The following is a 14658-nucleotide window of genomic DNA, read 5'->3' on the forward strand; positions in this document are numbered from 1 at the left end:
CTGCAAAAACGAAAAGCATTTTCTACCGCGTAAAAAAATTAGAAGATACCCTGATCCATACTCTACATGTGCACGAAAACCGATTTTGAAAATATTGCTTCGTTTTTTAATAAAAAATCAAATACCAAACAATGAGGAAATGCTTCCAGTTTCGCCTTAAAGTGAAAGCATATTTATATAACTTGAAGATTAAACTCAATGCCTCAATTTCACAACCTCCAAATCTCAATATTTTTGTCTCAAACTCGGAGGTCTGGAGCAGGCGAATTGAAACCTGGAACTTTTCAAAAAGTAACCGAACCCTACGCCAAGCTACTAGTTTGTTCCATAATTGCTTTTTTTTTTATTTATTTATTTAAAAAAAATTAATGGATTTCAGAAATGTTATGTAGACATTCCAAAAGTTTTTTTTTTATTCTCCCCTTATGAAATAATTTCAAACTTGATTCAAGAATAGATCTTTGAAAGGACTAAATGTTATACAAAAGTTTTAACAAACCATCTTCTAACCGCCGAGATGAACTAGCCTATGGATAAAAATCTCATAAATACAGACAAAAAAATCATCTCCTAATTCTAGTACATTTCAGCTAAGTAAACTTTTGTTTAGATTCATTCCTCTTTGATAAAAAATTCAAAAAAAAAAACAAAACATTGTAAGTTCAAAAGTTTTCTCAACGCTTACTGATCAAAACGGATATTTTGCCCATTCCAACCATAACAATCTCTAAAATTTCGACGTTCAGGCTTTCGACCATTGAACCAAGCTTCATGTCGAGCAAACCTGATGCTGCTGAGCTTACTCCTGGGTAATAAAATTGAACCGTTTTCCATCCATCGAAAATATTGATAAGACGGACGAACGAGAAACACTGTGCGATGGCGGCCGAAATGGAAATAAAAAGAATTGATGTGTTTTGTGGGGGGCGGGGGTGTTGCAGGAGTAGTGGCGGAAGAGACCGAGCTCTGTGCTCCTCCTGTCCGGAGGCGGTTGTTTTCCGAAATGGAAAGAACTGAAAATAAATAAACCTTCTGTTTGAGTGAAGTTTCCTTTCGGATTCCAGCGTTGTTTTCATCTCTGTGTCCTCTAGCAAGTCAGCATCCAGAAGACTAGAAGAGAAAAAAAAAATAACTCAACATTCAACAACAAGAAGCAAGAAGGAGTGAACAGTGTGTGCTCGTCTGCTGAAGAAAGCACGGGTTCGAGTTTGTGTGGGCGCGCTTTGGGCGATTTTTCATTTACATTCGTGTACGACGAGGGCGACGGCGGCTACCACCACCCCCACCACCACCGGAAAAGTGTAAAAAGATCCCAAGTGTGGGAGGGAAGAGGAAAAACCGGGTTGGCGGAAAATCAAACGTCTGTTGCCTGTCTCCCAGAAGAGAAGAATTAGAAGAAAAGGGGAAAAACGGTTGGCGTTTCTTTGCCATCGGGGGTTGGAGCAGCGGCGCAGCACGTATGATCTGGGTGAAAAAGGCAGCCTACAGTCGTCCGAAGAAAAGTGGAAAATAGAATGATGCTGTCAAACATGTTGGATTTACGACCCGCGTTGGTGTTGACGCTCCTCACGACGATAGGTAAGTACCGGAGGCGGTTCTTTCGCAAAGATTTTCGGGGAAACATGGAGCGTATTTACTGACTTTAATGTTCATCAAATAATGCATGTAATAATGAGCCCACGATTAGCACCTTGAAACAATTTTGATGAATGTCAATAGGAATAGAATGTTGTTGAACTACAGTATTTATTCGCTTATATCACGAATGAAAACTAAAAATCGTTGTATAATTATAATACTTTGCTCTTGATCAAGCAAAGTATTATAATTATACAACGATTTTTAGTTTTCATTCGTGATATAAGCTTGTTTTTTTTATTATCATCAAATCGTATCTGAGAACCTTTTCTCTAAATTTGTTGAAATTTTTTTCATAGAAAAGTTTTATGGAAATCATTTTTTTTTCTTTTTTTTTTTGAATTGCCGAGAAAATTTGCTTACTATTTCACAAGAAAAAAAAGCATTGTGTCTACAATGCTTCGTTCTTAAGTTGTGATTTTTTAAATAAATGGTTCATATAGCACATTTGAACAATTTCCACAAAATTGGTCATAGCTCAGGAACGCAGAAATCATCCGGTTCTAGCGATTGCTAGACCCACTTTGAATCTGCGGCGGCTAATTGGCTGCGTAGAAAAGATGTAATTTTTACTTCACTTTTTTATATACTTTTTATTTGGAGTAGGGAAAACCTCCTGGGAGCGGAAATCCAACAATTGATTCACTTCTCCAAGAGGCACAAAACCTACCCTTCTTTTCAAAAGTTATGTACAACTCAGGTACACCTCCAGTGAGAAATAATTCTATTTTAAGGAAGTGAAATTACGAGGCGACTGATGTGCAGCGAACGTGATGCGATTTCTGAACAGAATTCAAATTATTTAAAAAAGAGCTGTCAGTTTGATCTCATTCATTCTGAACAATTATAAAGGATTCTTTAGGCAATGTTTCTCCGAAGAAAAAAAAAAACCTTCCACAAGCAATACGTTTTAGTTTAAAATTCGTTCACGAGGTTGCGTTAGTGTTCTTACACATGAGCTGTTGATATAAACCTCGCATATCCTTCATTCTAAACTAGTTAGGATACTGTCTTCGGATAAGTGGTTCAGAAGAGCGAAAACTTTTCCAATAGAAGACAATTTAGTACTAAATTTCCCAATTATGTGGCACTACCGGTCTTAGAAGCTAAAATCTTGATGTACTTGCTATATATCTCGCATTATGGAACATTTCGTATGATACTGTCTTTGCAGAAGCTGCTCAGAAAACTGAAAGCTTTCACATAAAAAGATCAATTCAATTTGAAATTTGCTTGGCGTTTGTGTTCTTCAGAACTATTAGTTTGATCCAAATACCAAACACCTTTTCTGTTGATTTTCGGAAGATTTCCCGTTTTACTTTTGAAATCCATGCAGCCGTTACTTTTGCAATATTTTCGGATTTTTGTTTTTGAGAATCCTTTCGGCGATTACTCTCAAAATTCCTGCGGCCATTCCATTATTGGGAATTTATCAAATTTTTTGTTCCTGAATGCTTTAAGTGTTATTTATTGGAAATTTCTTTGGAATTTTTTTGTTTGTAAAACTGAATTTGCTATACCTTTGTTGTGTTAGGAACTCCCTACAAAATTTCTTTGAACTTTTTAAAGAAATTCCTTAAAAATTCTTGCTTTGGCCAAGGTTTTGGAAACTTCTTTATATGGTTTCTAGAATTCCCAAGGCAATTTCTTATGGAATGCATTCCATAATGTGTTTTCTGATTTTCATCGAAAATTTCTTTGGAAAATATGTTGGTAACTACTTTGGGAATTTCTTCGACGGTTGTTGGGGCGGTTTTGCTAGTGAAACTGGCAACACTGCACAAATACGAAGATTTTGGAGAACCCAGCCGCTTAGCGAAGAGTTGGAAGTAGACTACCTTGGTGAAGTGTGGATGTGTACACTTAAATGTAAGTTTGAAATATTGTAATTATGTTTTAATTAGTAAATAAATAAATCAATTTTCAGCATTGAAGCTGCTAAGATAAAAGCTGCTGTCAATAGGTGTTTTTCCGTGCAAAGGTGGTGCTCCCAATAATCTTCAATGATTTAAAGCGCCTACGAGTAGTACCCAAGTACGAGATGGAGGATACAATGCGTAGAATCCAATTACTGGAAAAGCAGAGGGAGCTGCGGCGGAAGTATTACGACGAGGAAAAACGTCGGATCGCAGAGGAGTACCAGCAAGAGCTGGTGAAAATTGAAGAAGAGTTCGATAATGCTACGAAGGAAATAGAGCTAGAGTTTGCTGCGAAAAGGAATGGAATGAAAAAAACAATTCGGTGATGACAAAGTCGCGAAAGGTTCAAAACCAGAACTGCAGCCGGTCATTGATGCTGATATATCATCATCCGTTTACACTACATCCCCAATCAAGGTAATTAATCAACAACTACCGAGACAGCCAAGGAACAATACCGTTACTGAGCAATGGTTGAATGCTGGCAACGTTTCATGTGGAATCGCGAGAGAAATAATGCATGGCGGATTGTGGCGCTATTTCAGTGCAAGAATGGTTGAGTGCAAAACAAGTTGCATCAAAGAAATTGCATGCAATCTTGGATTCAACAACAATTATAACAGATGTAACGAATGTAACGGTTTGAGTCAGTGTGAAGCACTTAGGTTGATGATGATGCCGACAGCGACAACGTTTATTATTTATGACCCTGGAGGAAAAATTGTGAATACTATTTATTTGGGAACGCTTGTATTTCTGCCAGGTGAATTAAGGATAGGATCGAGAAAAAATTTAAATTGGAAAAAATAGGTTTGAGATTTTGCAGGTAGCGAGTTTCATTGGGGGAAGAATGTTGGGGCGGTTTTACTAGTTAAACTGGCAACACTGCACAAATACGAAGATTTTGGAGAACCCAGCCGCTTAGCGAAGAGTTGAAAGTAGACTGCCTTTGTGAAGTGCGGATGTGTACACTTAAATGTAAGTTTGAAATATTGTAATTATGTTTTAATTAGTAAATAAATAAATCAATTTTCAGCATTGAAGCTGCTAAGATGAAAGCTGCTGTCAATAGGTGTTTTTCCGTGTAAAGGTGGTGCTCCCAATAACGGTCTTCCGGAAACTTCTTCGCCAATTCATTCGGGAACCAATTGGGCAACCCTTTCGTTTTTTTTTTCAAATTGGTTTGGAGAATTACCTGTGATAATTTCTGATCATGTCTTTGGAATTACCGTTGGTGTAAATTCTTCGGTAATTCCTTTGGAAATTTGTGGGCATTTTGTTATTTGATCCTACATTTCCTTGATTATTGTAAACTATTCCTTTGGAATTTATTTCGCCAACTTCTTCAGCAATGCATTTAGGAATTGATTTCGATTATTATTTTTGAAAAATACCTCTACAGCATTACTTTTGAAGAATTTTTAGGCGACTGCATTGGAAATTTATTAGACCACTCAAATTGGATTTTCTTAGTTATTTCCTTCCGAATTTTTTAGAAGTTTCACCGGCAAACCATTTGGTAATCTGTTTGGCAATACCTTTGTTTTTTTCTCCGATAGTTCCTTTCAAAATTTAATAGGCAGGTACCTTGAAAATTCCTTTGTCAATTTGTTTGAAAATTTCTCTGGCAGATTATTGTAGTTTTCTCCGGAAATTTATTTGGTAGTTCCTTCCAAAATTCCGTCTGCCATTTATTAAGATATTCCATTACGTATTATCTTACGAATAAAAAATAATCCAAGAACTCACATGGAATGACCAAGGAAAATTCAATAGGACTTTCTAAACGAATTAAAAAATCAAGGTTAATTTCCAGAAAAGTTCCCAAAAAAACTTTCGCATACATAAAGCTTAAACCACCCTCAACGAACTTTCCAAAATAATAGTTATAAAATTTAATAGTTATAAAGGCGTTCCAAAATAATTTCCGAAGAATTATCAAAAAGAGTATCTAAAGAAGTTTGAAAAATACAGAATCCAAAGGCACTTCTGGAAGAATTCAAAAAGAAATTGCGGAAAGAAATCTTAAAAGAATAACCCAATCAATTCCCAAAGAAAACCCCTATGGAATTATTGAAAAAGTTCCAATGGAATTGCCGTAGGAAATTCCAAAGACATTGCCATTGATGTATTTCCCACTTGGCTTGGTTAGCCTAAGAAAAATCGAAAAATTGAGAACAAAGCATTGGCAGAGAGAATTATCGAAAAAAAAATCCGATGTAATTTCTGAAAGTGCCACATAATTTCATCAGTCTCCAACGCCTGAGATTTTTTTAAATTTTTATTTTTATTATTATTTTTTTGAAACCGCGTAACATGAACTGCAAATCCTATGTTACATTCTAGTCCATGTAAAATAACAATAGGCAAATTTAACAAGTTGGTTACACAAACAAGAAAGTATACCAAACTGGAAGCTGATAACATGGTGTAACCGTTCATCTTTTTATTTTATTATCTCTTCTCCTCATTTTCCTACTCCTCAAGGAATCTCTGCAGAAATGCATCTCTGAACAGGGTAGTAAATAACCTAGAAAAAAAAAAGGCGAGAGCCATCTCTGGGGGTATTTCTGAAGGTCTGCCTGCACGAAGCCCCGGACGAATCCGGAAAGTAATCGTGAAAAAATAATATTTTAAAAAATACCGGAAGGATTCTGGAGAAATCTCTGAAAAATGCGGGACAATCCCTTATGCAACCATAGGGTTAATTCTTGCAAAAATAATGAAAATAACTTCCAGCGATACAAGAATAATTGGGAATAATCTTTAAAAAAAAAACACTGGAAATAATTGACTGAAAAAACACCTGGTGTATTAATGAGTAAATCTGTCATGAATTCTCACGAAATATCCATTTCAAGTAACATTTTTTAGCTATACAGACTAGAAGAAGTTCTTAAAACCACCATAAAACCAATACAAAAGGTATAAGTTTTTATGACGGCTATTAAAACACTTTTTTTGTTTTCATTAATGTGTAGGTATTTTAACTTATGCTACTTCTACACTTCTCTCAAAACGTCTACAAGACGTTGTATAACCATCAAAATGTTACTAGGGCATGAATCCTTGGAGGAATCCCCGAAGGGATCTCATACGTAATCCATGGAGGAGTTCCAAAAACAAAACAAAAGGATTCGTGAAAGGAAAAGAATCTCCGAAGAAATCCCAAGTAGAATCCATGGAAGAATCCCTGCAGGAACCTGCCGGACAGAGGGAGTTCCAAAGATACTCTTGAAGAACTCTGAGAATCCTTGAGGTCCCAAATCAATGCAAGAGCTTTGAAAAGAGTATCCAGTCCAGACAAGTCCTGGATAGATGCCTAGTAGAAATATCTGGAGGAATTTCTGACCAAATCTCTAGAAGAATCCTGAGAGGAATCTGTAGAAAAACCCTAAGGACGAGTCCCTGATGAAATTTCAGAGATAATCCCTGAAGAAATCCATTATGAATTTACGCGAGAAATATGTTAAATAGTAATCACAATAATTCGAGATGAAATCCCTGGAGTAAACCCAGGATGAATACACGTCAACCTTTTTTAACGTACATCCATGGCTGATGGAAAATAATTTATATCGTGCAAGAAACTATTAAACTAGACTATTTTATATATTTTGAAAAACCTCCTTGGTCAAGCGAAATGTTGATAAATATGAAATTGTTAAGTTAGAACGGTAGAATTTTTTTTCGACCAAAATTCTTCCATTCCTGATGAAATGTTATGATGAAATCCCTGATGATCCTATGATCCTTCTACTTCTTTTCCTTATTCTTCTTCTTTTTCTTTTTCTTCTTCTTCTTCTTCTTCTTCTTCTTCTTTATGGCTCGAAGTTCGCATTGGAACTTGGCCAGCCTCTCTTCAACTTAGTGTTATAAGAGCACTTCTACAGTTATTAATTGAAGGGCTTTCTTTGTCTGCCATTGCATGAATTTGTACATTGTGTGGCAAGTACAATGCATTTTCCCGACTGGAACGGGAATCGAACCCGCCGTCTCCGGATTGGCGATACATAGCCTTGATCACTATGCTAAACTGGAGACCCCTATGATCCTATGAAGAACAGATAAATTTTTGAATGAATTCATGAAAAAAAAACTAACAAGAAAGCTAAAACACTTGTAGAAATTCCTCGAGGAATCCCTGAAGGAATTGCCTAGATAAAAACCTTAGATAAGAATCTCGGGGCAATCTCAGAATAAGCTCCGTAAAGAATCCCGGAGAACCCGTATGGGTAAACTCAAAAATATCAAGCAAGCTTGAGGGTGCGATTTCCGGTTGCAATAACCTTTTAAATATGAAAAATTATCGATGGGAGAGGAAGCTCTATGTTAGAAACTGTGGCAGTGCTCACTAAGCTGAAGAGCAGACTTTGTACGAGTGGGAACGTTACGCCAAGAAAAAGGAAAACACAACATCTAGGAGAATAATGTATGGAGAAATCACTAAGAAAACCCTCGAGAAATATCTGCAAAATAAACAATCATACAAATTATGAGAACGTCACGCTTTTATAGAAAGGGTGAGAGATTTGCTCATAACAGCGTGACGGTCCACAGTGGTCCACAGATTCGAAAATACCTGGCAAAAATTGCCAAACCATAGTAGTCTGCTAGTTTTAGCCTATATGAGTGTATTGGAATATGATTTAGCGCTCAATTTCATTTTAAAGGCATTTTTTTGTCAATTTCTTCGAACAAAATCCGAACAAAATTGATGTTTTTCATACAATTTTACTATACACATATCATCATGGCGCTATTGTTTTGGCAGCTCTTGGCAGTTGTATTTTTCTTTAACCGATTCTGCATACGTAAACGTGCATTTAAACGGAAGAGTAGCAGGGAGCGATTTGTAAGACACTTTGAAGTCCAACTGTAAGAATTTTTCGTACTAATGACATGTAATGTCAATTTTGAAGCCAGAGGTGTTATTTTGATCTCCTACTTCATTGCAGATGTCTGATATAAACAAGAACTTACAAATAAACTTTCGAAAGCAATTGTATTAGTTATATCAATAGACTTTTGTAGTGGATGAACTTGTTTGTGTTCTTTTGTTCAGCACTTTTTCCACCATATAAGACATGTTCAAAAATTGAGTTTCTGCCAGCTTTTCTCAAAATTGGACCTCTGTGCGGTCCATATAAAATTTTTGGAGACTTTTGCTTTTGTCACTTAAGGGATGGGGGTTGTAATTTGGATTTTTGCCTGAAGCTACTAGTCAACGTCCCCATGTCAAAAACGTCTGCATTAGCATTATCATTAGCATTACCATTAAGCGAGTCGCGCAAATTCGTAGGTGGTACAGTCCTAGACCGCTGTTATGAGGGTTGCCTCCATTCCGTCCGAACCAAAGCATAAAGATTCCAATGGTCGAACACTGTCCTAGCCACGTCCTTGCGACTGCTGAGGAATGGGAAAGGATAGTTAGTTTGGGACACCTATGAAAGATGTAGACAACTCTACGATCTCTCATGCCTTGGTGTCACGGGAATTTGGGTGTTGTTAGTGGAAGGATACGCTTGGTCAACGTTCAGGCACACCATTGTTAGACTGTTTCGAATCAGTTGTCTGCCCAATCCATCCTGATTTCCACGTCATCTTGATGGCATTTGGTTGAATTACTATTAATCTGAAATATAAAATAATATTAACATCGTACGTCCAATAACTCGAGCAAAGTCTAACAACAAAATGATAGCAAATCGAAAACACGATTTGTAATCAGCAGCAAATTGATATCACATTTTGATATCAGATTGTCTTGATTCAATTTGATTTCAAATTTTGATTTCGTTTTGCTGTCACTTCAACTTATTATAATTATTAAAGTTTTTAAGTAATTTCAAACTTCTAGGTGGCCTTGTATAATACAACTAGTGCTATACCATCAGTACATTTAACATAATGTATTTAAGTTTTCATATCATTCGAAAAATTCTACATCTAACGATTTTTTCCATTTTTTCACACTGATACCAAAAACAGTTATCAATTTGATATCACTGATGGCAGGAATTGTTTTCAGCTTGCTGTTACGGGAACACTTTTCTGCTCTCATTTTTGATGTTTTAACCGTTAAAACGACCAAAATGACAACAACCTAAGTTATCATAATTTGCAATATCACAACATCAAAATTAGTTTTCAATTTGCTTGCAAGCTTTGCTCGGGAAGCTAAATATTAGTGATACGCTCGCCACAGTTACAAATTTTTACAATATTATTTATATCATACGATAAATTTACCTAAATCCTGCTGAAATAAAATGTTAGTTAGCTGTACATTGAAACAAAAATACTACAAAACACAAAAAGTGCATCAAACTTTGATCTTGGAATATTTATAAATACGGTAAATATCAAGATCAAAATTTGATTTGGTTACACCGCAACGCACCATTCTAAGGTGATCTACGCACGTTACGGGAGACCTCCCCATGACGAATTTCGCGCCAACTCGACCAACGGTTGGCAGCACCCTCTCAGAATCGAACGAAACTTTGTGGACATAAACCATAGGTCTTTCTAAGCAACTTTGCATATTTTGTTTTTCGAAATTTTTCAAGAGTAACATTTGAAAAGGACCCAATTTTTTTTTCACAGATTTTTTTCAAGCCGATGTAACTCAAAAATGACAAGACCTACAAAAAAGTGTTGTATGGTGGACTATCGTGAAATTCCATGAAGTTTTTTAGAAAAATATCCAAAAAATATAAAATTCATTCCTACACTGAAAAATAAAGGTTTTAAAAATTTAAATCGATATTACAGAAATCCCTGTTTTTAAATCGATGATTTTTTTCTGGAGAAAGGTATTTCAATTACCTACATTTTCTCCAAACAATGTTGTTGTGACATATTTAAGGGAAAAAAGTTTTTCTAACAAATACTTTTGCAATCTAACATTTATCTAGACTAACATTTGAAAAGGGCGTATTAGGGTGGCCCACACTTATATGAAAAACATAAAATTCAAAAAATGCCAAGCCTTACCTCCTGTATCAGTTGTTTTGGACTCCCAGAAGCTACGTTCAGAATTTGTGCGAAATCGATTTAGTCTAAGGGGTGATACACAAATTTTGTCACGCAAAATTCGATCTTTTCAACCCCCGCTCCCCTCTATGTCACGTTTTTTGTATGCGACCTCACGATTGTTTGTATGGGTCGTCACGTTCTGCAAAACCTCGCAACCCCCACCACCCCCCATTTTGGCATATAGTCACCTACAATAATACCAAAGTTTTTATTAATTGAACGCTTACAGCACCACCTAGCGGCAAAAATCAAAAGCTTAAGATTTCTCCATACATTTGGCCAAGTTTTCCCATACAAACTTCAAGCTCGTTGAGCGCTTCCTTAGGGGCCATGCACAAATTACGTCAGGCTTTAGGAGTTGAGGGGCGAGGTTTTGCAGAACGTGACGACCCATACAAACAGTGGTGAAGTCCCATACAAAAAGCGTGACAGAGGGGAAGGGGGGTTGAAAAGCCGAATTTTGGATGACATAATTTGTGTATCACCCCTACACTAAATCGATTTCGCTCTAATGTTGAATGTAGCTCCTGGGAGTCCAAAACATTCGATGCAGGAGGTAAAACTTGTCATTTTTCGAATGTTATGTTTTCTTATAAGTGTGGGCCACCCTAATACGCCCTTTTCAAATGTTAGTCTAGATAAATGTTAGATTATGCAAAATTGCTTCTTAAACAAATTTATAAACATCCATATAGTTTCATTGGTTGATTAGAGGCTACCGAACCTATATATGGCCATGTTGGCACGAAACACGATGAAACATATTCACTCAATATATACATGAAAAAAAGTTTTTGTTAGAAAAACTTTTTTTCCTTAAATATGTTACAGCAACATTGTTTGGAGAAAATGTAGGTAATTGAAATACCTTTCCCGCGGAAAAATTCATCGATTTAAAAACATAGGATTTTTTGTAATATCGATTTAAATTTTTAAAACCTTTATTTTTCAGTGTAGGAATCACTTTTGTGTTTTTTGATATTTTTCTAAAAAACTTCATGGAATTTCACGATAGTCCGCCATACAACACTTTTTTGTAGGTCTTGTCATTTTTGAGTTACATCGACTTGAAAAAAATCTGTGAAAAAAAAATTAGGTCCTCTTCAAATGTTACTCTTGAAAAATTTCGAAAAACAAAATATGCAAAGTTGCTTAGAAAGACCTATTGTTTATGCCCACAAAGTTTCGTTCGATTCTGAGAGGGTGCTGCCAGCCCCATAGAAGGGTTGGCGCGAAATTCGTCCCATGTCAAAATCGTCTGTTACCCATATGACTTGCATTATTACGTTGAAATCTATTTAAAATTAAATATGAATTTGTGCCTTTTTTTTCACTACAAAATTTACTTGGGGGTGAAAAAATCGGGACATTATTGTATAGGGATTGATTGATTCGATTGCAAAAATAGGGTATACCAGACCTATCCTACTTTCTTAGCTAGCTAGCGTTTAAATTATTCAGAAATAAAGAAAAATAAACCAAACAGCATTTACATGAAACTAATAAACGTGTTTATCTGATTTGAATACAAATGAGATTTCAAGCCCCTTTTTTGGTGGCATGAGATAATTTGGAATAGACAAAAAAGAGGGATTTGATTATTTGATATACACGCAAATACATCAAAGAACATGCAAAACAGAACCATGTTTTCTTTTTCGTTTGTATTCCTTCATACCCTTGGGAACACCCTTTCAGAGTACTCTTATTAGTCTTATCCCTTTTGCCAGTTGAACGACTTTTTTTGACTTCCTTAGCATTATGTTGTATTTATGGAGTTCTTACTTTGGCTTCGTCTACTCCTTCTTCAATGACTACTTCTTCTCATGTTTCTTATTATTATTCTTCTTCATCTTCTTTTTCGTCTTCTTCTGCTTCTTCTTTATCTTCTTTTCATTATTTTTTTCTACTTTTTTGGGGTTATGTCCTCAGCACAGAGCTCTCAGCTGACCACTCCTTCGCCAATATCCATTTTTGCTTTCGTATATCGAGCGGCAGACACGAAAGATATTCAGTGGCTTATTGGGGATTTTAATTGGTTGAACGCTACAATTCGTTACATGTAACACATATTTTAAAATGTGTATGCAAACAAGCTGGAAAACACGTTGTCATTGTAACATGTTTTCCCATATGCACAAAAACTTTCTAAATTGACTTAGAAAATGGATACTTTAGTAAGTCTTATTATACGTCAACAAACTGCCATTCCATGAAATGTTTATCTTGTCAAAGTACCTACTTGATTTAAAAAGAACCAAGCACAAAAGACCATATTGCTCCCATGTACATATACTACAAATCTATAGTAACTCCTTCCCAGCACAGAGTCAGGCACTGCAAAAGAAACATCACGAGTAGCATGAAGTGGCACATACCAACCATCATCGCATCGGAGCCACCAGAGTCGATGCTCGTTTGATGTTGCATAAATGAATGCTCAGTGATGTGGCAAAGTTTTTCGCAGCATTTTTTCTCCCTCCCACCCCAGACTGAAATGTCCTGTTCGTATCAAGGTGTATATACATACCTACCAGGGATACGAAGGTATACCTTCGTGCTAGCAGCAGCAGCTCCTCCGAATGGGATGAAAGGGATTCACTTTCTCAAACTTGCATGGATCAGCTTTCCGAGCACATCCTTCGAGGAGTTTGGTTTAGAGTTTTGCCTCTGGGAACGGCGGCAGCGCGTGATGGCACACTCGGTGTGGATGCGTTTACGTGATGGAATACGTTCGCCGCTGCTAGAGTTCGTGTTTGCATTGGGATTGTATTTGCATTCAGGATTCATGCACTGGCTGTGCTCTGATCAGGTTGGTTCTGCAGATCACGAGCGCATTCAACGAAAGATTGCACGCGTACGATATCGATTACCTACCTGCTCCAAACGAAAAAAAATCAGAATTTTCCACTTGACTCGTGCATCCATCGAGCGGAACGATTGCACAATTCTTTCGTGACGATGCACTTTGTTGGAGCAGAAAAGTCGGTGCATTACATTAGACCGTTTTCTAAATGAAGTTCATCGGGTAATTTACAAGTCAATCAATCAATTGTAATTGAAAGAAGAGAGATGGATTATATTGGACAGAAATGCAATTATTTATCAAATCCGAATGCATCACCAGACATATTAACAACAAATCGCTTCAAGAGTTGGACGACCCGTTTGTTCGACACATTGTCAAGGCTCTCCATCCTCGGTCACGCCCAATGCTCGCTAAGCTCGCTACACTCTTTCTTGTGCCAACCGGATCAGAAGCGAACACCAACTTTGCAGGGTTGTTATCCGGCATTCTTGCAACATGCCCTGCCCATCGTACCCTTCCGGCTTTGGCCACCTTCTGGATACTGGGTTCGCCGTAAAGTGCAGCGAGCTCGTGATTCATCCTTCTTCGCCACACACCATTCTCCTGCACACCGCCGAGGACCGTCCTTAGCACGCGTCGCTTGAAAGCTTCGAGTGCTTGCAGGTTCTCCTCGAGTATGCTCCATGTCTCGTGTCTGTAGAGGGCCACCGGTATTAGAAGCGTTTTGTACCTACATGTTGTATTTGGTGCGTGGGTGAATCTTTTTTAAACCGCAGCTTCTTCTGGAGCCCGTAGTAGGCATGACTTCCACTGATGATGTGCCTTCGAATTTCACTACTCACATTATTGTCAGCCGTCAGTAAGGATCCGATGTAGACGAATTCCTCCACCATCTTGAAGTTATTCTCGTCTATCGTAACATTACTACCTAAACGTATCAGATCATGTTCGGCTCCGCCTACCAGCATGCACATTGTTCTTGACGCATTCATCACCACTTCGACCTTTGCAGGTTCATGTTTAAGACGGGTGTACAGCTATGCCACCGTTCCAAAAGTTCTGGAGATAATGTTCATGTCGTCCGCGGTTCACAGAAATTGAACGAATTTTGTGAAAATCGTACCCGGCTGTTGAGCCCGGCTCGTCGTATTACACCTTCCAGAGCTGTGTTCATATCGTCAGGGAGCTACAGAGGAGGTGGCGCGTGGACTCGGAGAAGGGCTAGTTCATATGCAGTACAAGAGGTGGCCC

General features: G+C 37.3%; 1 non-coding gene across 1 annotated transcript in view; it reads left to right on the top strand.

The window, feature by feature from the left end:
* Positions 1–912: 912 nt before the first annotated feature.
* Positions 913–14658, top strand: part of LOC109407210 (uncharacterized) — a 71166-nt gene continuing 57420 nt past the window's right edge. The window contains exon 1 of the transcript XR_003893744.2: positions 913–1578. This is a non-coding gene — a transcript (uncharacterized LOC109407210). The remainder of the gene's footprint in view (positions 1579–14658) is intronic.

This window comes from Aedes albopictus, chromosome 2 (genome assembly GCF_035046485.1).
Source record: "Aedes albopictus strain Foshan chromosome 2, AalbF5, whole genome shotgun sequence".
NCBI lineage: Eukaryota > Metazoa > Arthropoda > Insecta > Diptera > Culicidae > Aedes > Aedes albopictus.